Raw genomic sequence first — 15,643 nt, forward strand, 5'->3', positions numbered from 1 at the left:
AAGTTCCAGAACCTTATAAAGGAGAGAAATACATTTCTGTTTCATTCAGAACAATGCCTTTTAAATTTTGTTTGAATGGTGACATTTATTTCACTTAGCCAAATATAATTACAGTATATTTAGTCATAATCAGATTTTTCTACCAGTCTGTGTATTTGTGACAATATTTAGCCCTTGGTTTGGGATTTACATTCTGGACCATATGTATCAAGAAATTACTGAGCACTTATCAAATGCAAAGTTATTTGGTGCACAGGATGGCAAGTTGATCTTTATGAAAATAAAGAAGACTCTGTAGGGAGCTATCCACAGCCTGCATGCTGAGACTGAAGCTATCCACAGCTTGCATGCCTAAAGAAAGTGACTTTGGACTTTATAATGAAAACATTTAAATCTAAATCTGTGCCTCCTCATTCTGCCCCACCCCCATGCTTGCTCTTAACTAGAAATGCATGAAAACCATATTGTCTTGCTAATAAGCATGCCATTTACTGAATATTATTGCTCTCCATTTCTACTTATGCTAACCTTGTCTAAGGGGGACCGCAAACATTAAAATTAACATTCAGAGCTTTTCACCTGGCACAAACTTTATTTGCCTTAGACATGTGGATAAAGTTGCTTTTGGTAAAAATATAGAGTGTTTGTTATTGTTTAGGCTTATCCACATCCATTCAAGTAATAGCCTTTAGAAGCTAATGACCTTTAATCAATTCTTTTTCTATGCTAAAGACCATGCAATATTTTCTAGAAAGCAACAGTAGAAGTGTAGCCTAAATATCAAATATCTGGTTGGGCATGGTGGCTGAGGTCTTTTTGGGAGGCCAAGGCAGACAGATTGCCTGAGCTCAGGAGTTCAAGACCAGCCCCAGCAACATGGGGAAACCTCGTCTCTACTAAAAATGCAAAAAAATTAACCAGGCATGGTGGCTCACGCCTGTAGTGCTAGCTACTTGGGAGGCTGAGGCAGGAGAATTGCTTGAATCTTGGAGGTGGAGGTTGCAGTTAGCTGAGGTGGTGCCACTGCACTTCAGCCTGGGCAACACAGCGAGACTCCATCTCAAAAAAGAAAGGAACAAGGGTAATGACCTTGTATGATAGTGGTAATGACACTATTATAAGATGATCAAATTGTAGCTTGAAATAATTCTAAAAACTAATGGCAATCTTGTTTATGAATTTAATAATGGGTGTTCTTGATACAACTATATCAATAACCCCATTGTTAATTAACAATATTAATAACTGATAATTCAGTTTCATACCTAATTTTCAAGCTTTCTTTGAGCAGGAAATCCTAAAATCTCTTCTGGTAGAGGTGTCAAAATGTTCTAAAGACAGAAGAGATAGGGAGAAGACATAAATGATTCACAGTAGAGATTTTTGATGTTTGAAAATTAAGGAGCCAAGTGAATATAGCAGCCAAGTAGATTTCTTGGTTTACTCAAGAAAGAACAGGCTTGCTTTTAAGAAATCAAAACAGTTTTCTCAATTGTAGTCCATTCCAACATCACATATTAAGTGGTGGTACTGTGGGATCAAGAATAAGGCTCTTCTCCATAGAATTTACCCCTCCTTCAGCATCTGTGAGTCTACAACCTGCACAACTGCACGTGGCTGCCCTGATCCACTATCCACCCATTCGCCTAAACTAGAAATATGAGATTCATCGTTGATTTCCTCTCATATTTCCCTTATCCACTTCTCTCCCTCCTGACTGCCACTTCCTACTTCCCAAGCTGCTTCTGGGAGTGTTTTTCACCTAGCAAAGAGCTCAATAAACATGTGTAAGAATAAATGATTTGATTAGATATGAGCTATGATTAACCTCTTTCCTCAAGGAGTGCTCTGCCAAGAATGAGAAGATGGACACAAAAGCTCCTTGTTCTTTAGGCTGTTCAGGTATCACCTCCTCCAGGAAACCTTTGGATCCTCTCCCACCAATCAGACTGGGGTATGTGACCTTCCTCTGATTTTACAAAGCACCCCCTACCCCCAAAAATGAAAAGATCAAATATCAAATGTGAACTAACTTCAGCATGTTACCATTTCTTTATGGGGTCGATGTAGGTCTCATTTCCTCAGAAAATAGGTTCCCTAGGAAAACTTTTTCACCTTCAAGATGGCTGCCAGGTAGGACATTTTATAGAGAGCTGGTGTCAGCTTCTCCATAGAGCTTAATTTTTGAACCAGGGCAAAGTAGCCCCCTCTAGGCTCACAAACACCCCACAGTTTCCTCTTAGGCATATCTGGCTGAGAGGCAGCTGCTGCTGACAATGTCCGCTGGGGTCTGGTCCCACAGCTCCTGGGATGAAACAAGCAAGTGAGATCGATGTGAAAGAGCAACCATTAGGTGGAAGCACAGGGCGAGGTTGTCTTTTTTATATTTTATATGAAACATTTCTGTGAACTAAGAAAAAAACATAAATTGAGTAGGATTTTACAGCAGGGAGTATTGATGATGTTCAAGTTGATTTTCCCTTTCATCTTTTATTTTAAATTTGACAGTGTCTGCTTATGTATGTGTAAAATGACTCTCCCTGAACAAACTTGAGTAGATGCCCTGAAAGGTTAAAGGAAATATGGATGAAATAATTTCCCAGCTTTTTGGATGAAATAATTTCCCAGTTTTTATTACTATGTTTAAGTAGTTTTCTACAGGGAAATGAATCTATCATTAAAATACATCTTCCTCTATCCTGTTTCCTTTTCTGAGTAAAACGTGTAATTTATAGAAAGTTTTTAATGACTGTATTTTAAGTGATCTATTTTTCAAAAAGATTATGGCTCAGGTAAAGGGAAGGGTCTTACTCCCCTTCTCAAATGTATCCTGTATTCTCATGGGGTGTTTTTGCAAGATCGGAGATAAAATTTCATTCATTTTCATGACAGATTGAAGAAGTATCTCTCCTCAGCAATGTGTTCTATCACATGTGAGAAAGTCTTTACAGATTGGAAACTATTTTTCAATTTATTCCCAACTTGATAACCATGTTTCTTTGAAGAAAAATTATTTTGAGGAAAAATTAATAGAATATCTGAAGGAAAATTAAGGAAGGATGATTATGCATTACGAATGATCTAGGTAAACTACACAACTTTGATTTTTCTCAAAATGAAAAAAAAAAAAGCACAACAATTACCTTTTTCTTTCCTGTTTTCTTTCCTAAGTTATCTGCTTTTCCTTCAAATGCCTTACCTTTCTGAACAGATGTGCATGTGGACACATGCATGCATGTGCAGACACACACACATACACACACATACACACACACACACACAGGTTCCTTCAGACAAGTGTTCAATTCCCTTACCTGTTTTGACAAGAAATGCTTAGTGCAGTCACACGCCAGAGACTATGGTTATACAGAAGTCACAGACCAATAAAGATCACTTACATTTCTTATGAGCATTTTCATCTTCCTTTCGAGGCAGTGCCGCTAGAAAAGGAAAAAGATAAATGTTAGGGATCCTGACTATCAAATTCTTAGGGAAACTCTCATTCCCTCCAAATAATTTGATAGCCATTAAACTTTTGTTATCTTGCCTTAGGAAAAATGACCTTTTCCAAACTGCTCCTCATCATAAGGTGTTTCCTCATTCAAAATGAAGTTAAAGCTTTGACCCTTTTCCTGGATAACATATAGTAAATTAAGAAAAACTAGTAATTTTTTTAAATCATTGTCCTTTAAAAGGAAACAAGAGGAATGATCAATATTATACATTAATTTAATATATTTGGCATATGTTCTGTGAGCTCACACGTGTTCCTTGGAGGTCATAAACATAGGATTTGCAGAATTAAATTGACTTTGGGCAATTTTGGGTATTTTTTCTACTGTATGTGTATATTACTAGTGTTTAAATGGTTACTTTCTTCCATAAGTGGACATCTTCATGATTAGAGATGACTGACTAGAAGTAATATTATCACTATGAAATCCATGCTATCCAGATTATGCTGAAGATAAAATAAAGGAAACCTTTAATAGTCTAACCTTTTCATTTTTCTTTGGGAAATTTAGAAATATTGTAAAAATTTAAAATTTTTCTATCTCAATATTCTACTTAGACAATGTACTAAATTAAACACATTAACAAAAAAAATCATGCTCAAAAGGGACCTGCTCAGGGAGCTTACTCATCCTCAGAGAATATCCTACAGTTGATTCCAGGAATCATCTAATACAGTCTCATTATCATAAAAAGTTGATAGCACATAATAAGGTCAAAACTATGATTAGAAATAGAACCCAGATCCTGATGCCTATTTAAATATTTAGGGTCAGATCATGATAAATGTGTACTTAGTTTGTGTGAATATTTGTGGTTTCTTCTTTAAATTGTACATGAAAGATAAATAGCTGGTTTTCAATGTTTGGTGGGTAATGTACATACTATAATAAAAGCAATTGAAAGATTTGGCTACATGACTCTTTACTCTTTTTTTTTTCTTTTAAAACTCTTATTCCTGTTTATTTAATGCAAACCCTAAAACTTTTCTTTTTATTTTTTTATTGTTTTAATTATACTTTAAGTTCTAGGGTATATGTGCACAACGTACAGGTTTGTTACATATGTATACATGTGCCATGTTGGTGTGCTGCACCCGTTAACTCATCATTTACGTTAGGTATATCTCCCAGTGCTATCCCTCTCCCATCCCCCTACCCACGACAGGCCCTGGTGTGTGATGTTCCCCTTCCTGTGTCCAAGTGTTCACATTGTTCAATTCCCACCTATGAGTGAGAACGTGCAGTGTTTGGTTTTTTGTCCTTGTGATAGTTTGCTGAGAATAATGGTTTCCAGCTTCATCCATGTCCCTACAAAGGACATGAATTCACCCTTTTTTATGGCTGCATAGTATTCCATGGTGTATATGTGCCACATTTTCTTAATCCAGTCTATCATTGATGGACATTTGGGTTGGTTCCAAGTCTTTGCTATTGTGAATAGTGCCGCAATAAATATACGTGTGCGTGTGTCTTTATAGCAGCATGATTTATAATCCTTTGGGTATATACCCAATAATGGCTGGGTCAAATGGTATTTCTAGTTCTAGATCCCTGAGGAATCGCCACACTGTTTTCCACAATGGTTGAACTAGTCCCACCAACAGTGTAAAAGTGTTCCTATTTCTCCACATCCTCTCCAGCACCTGTTGTTTCCTGACTTTTTAATGATCACCATTCTGACTGGTGTGAGATGGTATCTCATTGTGGTTTTGATTTGCATTTCTCTGATGGCCAGTGATGATGAGCATTTTTTCATGTATCTTTTGGCTGCATAAATGTCTTCTTTTGAGAAGTATCTGTTCATATCCTTTGCCCACTTTTTGATGGGGTTGTTTTTTTCTTGTAAATTTGTTTGAGTTCGTTGTAGACTCTGGATATTAGCCCTTTGTCAGATGAGTAGATTGCAAAAATTTTCTCCCATTCGTTAGGTTGCCTGTTCACTCTGATGGTAGTTTCTTTTGCTGTGCAGAAGCTCTTTAGTTTAATTAGACCCCATTTGTACAATTTTGGCTTTTGTTGCCATTGCTTTTGTTGCCATTGCTTTTGGTGTTTTGGACATGAAGTCCTTGCCCATGCCTATGTCCTGAATGGTATTGCCTAGGTTTTCAGCGTTTTTATGGTTTTAGGTCTAACATTTAAGTCTTTAATCCATCTTGAATTAATTTTTGTATAAGGTGTAAGGAAGGGATCCAGTTTCAGCTTTCTACATATGGCTAGCCAGTTTTCCCAGCACCATTTGTTAAATAGGGAATCCTTTCCCCATTTCTTGTTTTTGTCAGGTTTGTCAATGATCAGATGGTTGTAGATGTGTGGTATTAGTTCTGAGGGCTCTGTTCTGTTCCATTGGTCTATATCTCTGTTTTGGTACCAGTACCATGCTGTTTTGCTTACTGTAGCATTGTAATATAGTTTGAAGTCAGGTAGCGTGATGCCTCCAGCTTTGTTCTTTTGGCTTAGGATTGACCTGGCAATGCGGGCTTTTTTTTAGTTTCATATGAACTTTAAGTAGTTTTTTCCAATTCTGTGAAGAAAGTCATTGGTAGCTTGATGAGGAAGGCATTGAATCTATAAATTACCTTGGGCAGTATGGCCATTTTCATGATATTGATTCTTCCTACCCATGAACATGGAATGTTCTTCCCTTTGTTTGTGTCCTCTTTTATTTCGTTGAGCAGTGGTTTGTAGTTCTCCTTGAAGAGGTCCTTCACATCCCTGTAAGTTGGATTCCTAGGTATTTTATTCTCTTTGAAGCAATTGTGAATAGGAGTTCACTCATGATTTGGCTCTCTGTTTGTCTGTTATTGGTGTATAAGAATACTTGTGATTTTTGCACATTGATTTTGTATCCTGAGACTTTGCTGAAGTTGCTTATCAGCTTAAGGAGATTTTGGGCTGAGACAATGGGGTTTTCTAAGTATACAATCATGTCATCTGCAAACAGGGACAATTTGACTTTCTCTCTTCCTAATTGAATACCCTTTATTTCTTTCTCCTGCCTGATTGCCCTGGTCAGAACTTCCAACACTATGTTGAATAGGAGTGGTGAGAGAGGGCATCCCTGTCTTGTGCCAGTTTTCAAAGGGAATGCTTCCAGTTTTTTCCTGTTCAGTATGATATTGGCTGTGGGTTTGTCATAAATAGCTCTTATTATTTTGAGATATGTCCCATCAATACCTAATTTATTGAGAGTTTTTAGCATGAAGTGTTGTTGAATTTTGTCAAAGGTCTTTTCTGCATCTATTGAGATAATCATGTGGTTTTGTCTTTGGTTCTGTTTATATGCTGGATTACGTTTATTGATTTGCGTATGTTGAACCAGCCTTGCATCCGAGGGATGAAGCCCACTTGATCATGGTGGATAAGCTTTTTACAGCTCCAGTCTACAGCTCCTAGTGTGAGTGACACAGAAGACGGGTGATTTCTGCATTTCCAACTGAGGTACCAGGTTCATCTTCACTCTTATTGTCTTTTCATTGACTGAAGGGAGAGAGCTTTGCCCAAATTAGTTGGAGGGTAAAAGTCACTATCTAATTACAATGACAAAGGGAAACATTACTAGAGATGATATTCTTTTCAGGTACAATTAGGACATATTGAGTGAGATAAAAATGTTAATCACCATTAATAAATTAAACACAATGTTTTAAAAGGTGAGAAGGTTTGATTTTTCACTTGTGAGATAAATATGCATGTGTAGTATTATGTAATATGTAATATTACATAATACGTAATATATTATGTAATATGTAAGAAACCCATTATGAGCTAGGACTCTGACCTGTGGACCTGCAAGTGAAATTTATCTTACCAAATTTAATGGACAAAAAATTGAAAGAGGATAAGATCCCTGTCTATGGTCCCTTAATTTTAAGCTTACAAGCGGTAGGATAAAAATTAGTATTTTGTTCTCCTGATGGCCTACATTTATTCATTCAGTCTTAATTGAAGAGCTACTATGAATTTAGGTTGTCTGTTTGTTTAAAAATCCAATATATAGAATTTGAATAAAATAAAAGAACAAAATAATGATCAGCTAAGCTATGTTGTTTGCACACATGGAGAGACTTTTTGAAACTTCAATCATTACTTGTGATATTTGCTTAATTTTATGAGGATTATACTTCAGCAGTGCATTCTGCTTCAATAATAGTCTTTTTTTTTGAAAAAAAGAACATTTATCATTGTACAAGTTACTTATTTGTATTAATTATCTTAGCTTGTCAATGTGAACTTACCTAATCAAATGCACTACATTGCATCAGAAAGAGGGAAAAATCTGCTGATAAAAGCTTCGTTTTCTTAAAGATACCTATTTCATATTATATCATAGGAGTTTTATCACAAAATGTTTACATTTAACTCTCTGGAAAAGTTCCTCAAGAATAGATTTAGTCATGATTTAATATGCCATAAGATACTATTTTTCTCAGAGAAGAGTGTTTTTAAACAGTGTAACAGTTTACTTCCAAAACCTAAAACCATTGACCCTTTAGTTAAAGGATAATAGGTAGTTTTATTATTAGCATGTTCATAGAAGTAATGAAATTCATACTCACTTAGCCAAGAAATATGGCTCAGAAAATAAATTAGCAAGCTGTTTCAAACTTCTTGTCACTTGATTCATCTTCAGACTTCTCCTATAGCTGTGCCTGAAAAATCATGAGAAAAGAAGGCAATTTATCAGAGCCTTATTCCAAGGTGTTTTTTGCAGTGCTGGGATCTTGATTTAAAATTGATTTTTATAATTATAATTGTAATTGCCCTTACTTTGCAATACTTGCATTGACTGCTTCCTTTTGAATCAAGATAGATAAAAATAGACAAATTCTCTTTAAGAGTACAAAGGGTCATGCTCAATTTCAAACCACAAGCTGTCAAAACCCTAGTACTCTCCTGGCCCAGTCATTTTATACGTGATAAGTAAACCCACTTGAGGAATGTTTATATGCCCTGATGCTTTTGGACACATTCACTGACAGAACACATTCTTTGAAGAAATATATCAAAAGTGTTTATCTCCCTGAGTGTTACCCTAAACCCTGTCAGTGCTAATGATATCAGGACATGGATTAAATAAATCCTTTTGAGAGTGACTGTGGGTATTTCCACATTCAAATCACAAACACAGAAATTTTGGCTGCAAAAGTGGGCAACAGATATTTCAACATGCACAGCGTTTTGCTTATATAAAAAGCTTTAATAGAGAACTGCCCCAGAGAAGCAGTGCTATCATTCTTGGATTTCACATACAACTACTGACTTCCACAAGCACATGTGAGTATCATTATATCACAGTGGAGCAAAAATATAATAATAACACGGTTATTTATTTATTTATTTATTTAGAGATGGAGTCTCACTCTGTCGCCCAGGCTGGAGTGCAGTGGCAAGATCTCGGCTCACTGCAACCTCCGCCTCCTGGATTCAAGCGATTCTCCTGCCTCAGCCTCCTGAGTAGCTGGGATTACAGACATGTGCCACCACACCTGGCTAATTTTTGTATTTTTAGTAGAGATGGGGTTTCACCATGTTGGTCAGGCTGGTCTCGAACTCCTAACCTTTTGATCCACCTGCCTCAGCCTCCCAAAGTGCTGGGATTACAGGCGTGAGCCACTGTGCCTGGCCCAACACGGTTATTTTTAAAGTGATGACTAGGTAATGCTGGTTCTTTTAGTGACAATAATGAGTGTAAATTGTGTGTCCTTCCTGCCTTCCATTTTCTCACACCATCAATGAATATAGACTATTATTTACTCTGCCCTATTAAAGTAATCAAGCCATTAATTTCTGTACAAATGATACTGTGAATTTGGAGACTAAATCTATTATCTTTATTATCAGCATAACAATGTCCTCTACCTTTCCTTCAATAAAAATTGATTTTTCAAGGAATTGATATTTTTCAGCATGTTTTTCTTTATATCTGCAATCATTTATTTTATAGCAATCCCAAATAAGTATTTTACAAAAAAAGATAACATTTGAACACCAATTTACATACTCTTTGTATAAAATGCTTTTATTTCTAAACAACAGTGATTTTTATGTTAAGAAAACGTATTTAGTTTTCACTTAGTTTACTTAGTTCATTATGAAAATGATTATTGTATATTTATTGGTGGCAAAATAACATCAACATTTATTATATTTATGTGTATATTAAATGTTAGAAGTAATTAAAAGTGGAATAGTTCCAAACAAATAAACTTGCTTTTATTTCTTTCTTTTTTTTATTTTTGAGATGGTGTCTCATTCTGTTGCCCAAGCTAGAATGCAGTGGCGTGATTTCAGCTCACTGCAACCTCTGCCTGCTGGGTTCAAGAGATTCTCCTGCCTCAGCCTCCAGAGTAGCTGGGATTACAGGTGCATACCACCATGCCCAGCTAATTTTTGTATTTTCAGTAGAGACAGGGTTTCACCATGCTGGCCAGGCTGAAACTCCTGACCTCAAGTGATCCGCCTGTCTTGGCCTCCCAAAGTGCTGGGATTACAGGTGTGAGCCAGAGCACCTGGCCGACTTGCTTTTATTTCTAATGACTTTTAATATAAAGGTATTCTTTAACCTTTATTTCACATTGTTTTCAATTAAATGTGACACATAAATTCTTACAGCTGTTATTTATACTCTGGAATTAGTGGCTTAATGTTTTAGAAGCCCTTTTAAAAATCCATAGAAAATATGTATTTCACCTAACCATTTTCCAGGCCATCACACATTTATTCATGCATTACCGAAATGAAGAGTTTGTTTTTCTGACTACGATGTCAGGTATTCTACTGTTTATTTATTATTAGCCATTGCAGATAACAATATTTTTAAAATTATTTTTGTATTGCCTATCTGCATTTTATGAACACATCTATTTCTTAAAGATCAAGAGAAATATAACATTCTATTATTTGGAGAGCTAGTGTCACAATTGAGTGATATTTGTGAAACTTGAAATTATTCAGAAGCTGACATAAATTTGTTAGCAGTTTGTGAAGCTTTAATGAGAAAAGAGTTGAATAAAGAAATTATTCAAATAATGGAAATAATGGATTCTTCTCTTTAAACTTCTCTTTTATAACTGATTTTCTTAAACTTAATATTAACAAAGCTCTTCCCTTTAAACAATTTCACAATTGCCACTAAGTGAAATAACTAGATAATTTTTGGAATCGGTGGACTTCATTATGCCTCATATTATGAATTATATTTAAGAATGAAATAATCCTGCAGAAAAGTTGAAGAGTGGTTGTCTATATGGCTAAAGTCAAGTAAAAATGCCAATAAAAGGTTTGAAAAATATACTTTAGATGTGTAAGTAAAGCAGGTATGTGACATTCTAATTGTAACTGTGTTTTTTTGTTTGTTTGTTTTTTGTTTTTTTGAGTTTAAGTGATTTATTTAAGCCATCTCCTGCCACAAGCAAAGGGATGGAAGATCAGTATACCAGTCACCATCTGATACAAGTAAAGAAGGTGAGCTTAAGGTCTTGTATACTTTTTCTGGTCCGTGTGCAAAGCAACGGTCCAAACCAGTGCTGTGGTCCCCAGTGCCCGGCTAGTGGTCTGGGTTCTCTTTATTAATCTTCGTAGCCAGTTGTAAGCGGATTCACATGAGAGTTATGGAATAGAGTAGGGTTACCATCTCCCTAGGGAAACGGCTTGGTCCTGATGCGAAGATGGGGGTAGGCAATGAACTCGTGTCTCTAGTGCTCTCCGTGGTGCGATTTCAGGAACACATTCAGCATGCTGTATGCTACTCCGGGGAGCACGACGAAGTAGGTGAGGGCCTTCCACATGCGGGTTGAGCCCTCCTCGCCATGGGCGCCACTCGACATAGGTCACCCCAGCTGTGGGCGGGACCGACCCAGCAGCCAAGAAACCCGGGACACCGCAGCTGCCTCCATTTTCGACCTGGACTCTGCAACTGTTTGTTAGAGTACTATTTTAAATCTCTACCCAATAGTTTCTATCAGTATGGATTTATAAAATGGATAAGAAAAAAACCCACTAGAAAGAGCTGCATAACAACCCATTGAACCAGAGTTGCTCCATTGCTATAGCTGATGCTTTGAAACTGTTGTGGCGCACACTGTAGTGAATTACAGTGAAAAAAGGAAGTTCAAAAACAAAAACAGTATTATTTATTTATTTTTGGTATTCATGCTTTTCAGAACTAAGTTCTGAAGAGGAAAAAAAGCTTTAACAAAAAGCAGATTTTTGGGCCGGGCGCGGTGGCTCACGCCTGTAATCCCAGCACTTTGGGAGGCCGAGGCGGGCGGATCACGAGGTCAGGAGATAGAGACCATCCTGGCTAACATGGTGAAACCCCGTCTCTACTAAAAATACAAAAAATTAGCCGGGCGTGGTGGTGGGCGCCTGTAGTCCCAGCTACTCGGGAGGCTGAGGCAGCAGAATGGCGTGAACCCAGGAGGTGGAGCTTGCAGTGAGCCGAGATCGAGCCACTGCACTCCAGCCTGGGTGACAGAGCGAGACTCCGTCTCAAAAAAAAAAAGAAAGAAAAGCAATTTTTTTTTTTTTTTTTATTACCAGCTTTAGCCCATACCATGTTAGTTTTAAAGAGATGGTGGAGTTGATAAAAATTTATAAGGATGATGTGGAGCTACTTACTACAGGCTGTGTTTTTGTTTTTTGTTTTTTATATCCTATAGATGATCCAAATACCACTTGAGTTTAAATATTTTATTTTAAATATAAAGAAGGAATACTCTGTATTATTAAATTGAAAATAAATAAAACCAATTCTGGAAGAAAAAAATAATAACAAGTAAAATGTTTACATTTCTCTTATTAGGAATTAATGTGTATGTGTTCACTTATCTTTTTTTTTTTGAGACAGAGTCTCCCTCTGTTGCCCAGGCTGGAGTGCATTGGCATTGGCATGATCTCGGCTCACTGCAAGCTCCACCTCCCGGGTTCACGCCATTCTCCTGCTTCAGCCTCCGAGTAGCCTGGACTACAGGTGCCTGCCACCACGCCTGGCTAATTTTTTGTACTTTTTTAGTAGAGACTCACTTAACAGATATCTGTAATATTCATTCTCCTCTATAGTCCATTATACTTAGTTATCGTGTACAATTGTTTATTTCTATTTATAGTATATATGAATGTGTAACTATTATGTGTTATTTGTTATATACAAATGGCTGCTATATGAAGATATAAAATAAATGTATATCATTATATGTATATATATCTTTATATAACTCTGATTTGGTTCTAACTGAAATTACTAGGCATTACCATAAATTTTTAAATAGTCTATTTGTCTTATACTCAGTATATTTGATACCACTTATAGAAAGAAACCTTAAAGACTATTAGAATACTACTTTATCTTAAATATTTTATTTCTTGGAATGTAGCACGATAATTGTAAAATTTTTAAAGTAACTCTTTTACTAAATTTTTTTTTTTTTTTTTTTTTGAGACAGAGTCTCACTCTGTCGCCCAGGCTGGAGTGCAGTGGCTAGATCTCGGCTCACTGCAAGCTCTGCCTCCTGGGTTCACGCCATTCTCCTGCATCAGCCTCCCAAGTAGCTGGGACTACAGGCGCCCGCCACCACACCTGGCTAATTTTTTTTTTTGTATTTTTAGTAGAGATGGTTTCACCATGTTAGCCAAGATGGTCTCAATCTCCTGATCTCGTGATCTGCCCACCTTGGCCTCTCAAAGTGCTGGGATTACAGGCGTGAGCCACCGTGCCCAGCCCTCTTTTACTAAATTTTTAAAAAGAATTTGGTTTTCAGATATTATATCCACAGTTTAATATATAAGTGTATATTATCATTTTTATGAACGATTCCTGTTTTATAAAGTGTGATATCATTTTTTGTTGACCGAAATGAGAAAAATATTACATTTAATCAACATCCAATTAAGTTTTAAAGCAAAGAATAACTTTGTATTTGCATTTTTATCTTGTTCACATACATGAAATTATGTTTAGTGAATACTTAATTTTGTACTCTTTGATATTTTCATTGATTTGTTAGAGTGGAGTAGCCACTGACACTGATGTTTATTTATACTTGATTTGTTAGAAATATCTTTCTTATTATATATTTTTCATAAAATCAGATAATTACAGATTAGTTGGCTGAAGTCCGAATAATTCCTAATATACCTTCTAAAATGGCTGTCAGTAGCAAGTCAAAGATCTTCTGTAAGAGGAAATCATACAAAACACTGCAAACTGGTTATTGTTTTTGATATTTGCTCAATGGATCCAACACCACTCCAAGTGGTCCCTTCCCTTTTCCACTCAGCCTTCATGGAGATAGTCTCCAGCAAGCTGAAGTAGCAATGTTGTGCATGGGCTCAAGAGCTCTTGTCTGTGCTGAAGACCTTGATATATATGTATACACATACAGGTTGAGTATACTTTATCTAAAATGCTTGGAGCCAGAACTGTTTTAGATTTCGATAATTTTCAGATTTCAGAATATTAGCATATTCATAATGAGAGGTCTCAGGGTTGAGACTCAAGTCTAAACATGAACTTCATTTATGCTTCATGCACACCTTATATACATTGGCTGAAGGAAATTCCATTCAATTTCTAAAATAATTTCTTGCATTAAATAAAGTATGTGTGCACTGAACCATCAGAAAGCAAAGGCATCACTATCTCAGCCACCCATGTGGACAATCTGTGGTGGTTCGGTATCACCATCATTCTTGACTCTGAATTTAAATCCTACTGATAAGTAATTATTTTCTTAAACTTATTCACATGTAAGTACTTAGCAGTAAAAAACATAACATACCATCCTGGACAAAATGGTGAAATCCCGTCTCTACTAAAAATACAAAAATTAGCTGGGCGAGGTGGTGCGCGTCTGTAGTCCCAGCTACTCGGAACACTGAGGCAGGAGAATTGCTTGAACCCCGGAGGCAGGGGTTGCAGTGAGCTGAGATCGCACCACTGCACCATCTCTCTCTCTCTCTCTCTCTCTCTCTCTCTCTCTCTATATATATATATATAAAACATATGTATGTTAATATATATACCTTTATATATATTAATTATATATATGTGTTAAGAGACCACTTCCTGGTCTCTTAACTGCTTCTGATATTTTTCCTTTCCAAAAAAAAAAAAGAAAGAATATAGTGTAGAGTAACCTTTTTATCAAAACACAGTATTAATATATTAATATATATATATTAATAGTATATATAACATACCATTAATACAGGAAAACATAATGTGTTCAGGGTAACTTCTGATATTTTTCCTTTCCAAAAAAAAAGAAAGAATATAGTGTAGAGTAACCTTTTTATCAAAACACAGTATTAATATATTAATATATATATTAATAGTATATATAACATACCATCAATACAGGAAAATATAATGTGTTCAGGGTAACTTCTGATATTTTTCCTCTCCAAAAAAAAAGAAAGAATATAGTGTAACCTTTTTATCAAAACACAGTATTAATATATTAATATATATATTAATAGTATATATAACATACCATTAATACAGGAAAATATAATGTGTTCAGGGTAACTTCTGATATTTTTCCTCTCCAAAAAAAAAGAAAGAATATAATGTACAATAACCTTTTTATCAAAACACAGTATTAATATATTAATATATATATTAATGGTATATATAACATACCATTTACACAGGAACACATAATGTGTTCAGGGTAACTAAAGCAGCACAGTAGCATCACCAGAATACATGTATCAGCTCTTAAACAACAGCAACAAGAAACAACAGCAGGCTTTTATTTTCCACTGATGATACTGTGTTTTGATAAAAAGGTTACTCTACACTATATTCTTTCTTTCTTTTTTTTTTTTTTTTTTGTTTTTGGAGAGGAAAAATATCAGAAGCAGTTAAGAGACCAGGAAGTGGTTCCTTTAGGGATGAGAAGATGTTCTGCTGGATGGCTTTTTAAAATGTTTCCTCCAGAGTCATCTGCCTCATTAACAATGATTTTTGGTCTTAGAAGTCTTTCTTTGATTTTATAAACTGACATGATTTCCTGTTCTGTTAGGAATGCACGCTGTTGTAGTCCTTCCATAAGCCCACCACACATTTTCACCATGTGGCCTATAGGCATTTTCCCTGCAGTGTCAACAATATCATTTTCATTGTC

At 35.9% G+C, this 15,643-nt stretch overlaps 1 pseudogene; it reads right to left on the minus strand.

Moving 5' to 3' along the window:
* Window positions 1-11,083: 11,083 nt before the first annotated feature.
* On the minus strand, window positions 11,084-11,410 carry LOC112128710 (cytochrome c oxidase subunit 6A1, mitochondrial-like; annotated as a pseudogene).
* Window positions 11,411-15,643: the final 4,233 nt, after the last annotated feature.

The sequence above is a fragment of the Pongo abelii genome, chromosome 1, assembly GCF_028885655.2.
Source record: "Pongo abelii isolate AG06213 chromosome 1, NHGRI_mPonAbe1-v2.0_pri, whole genome shotgun sequence".
NCBI classification, from domain to species: Eukaryota; Metazoa; Chordata; class Mammalia; order Primates; family Hominidae; genus Pongo; species Pongo abelii.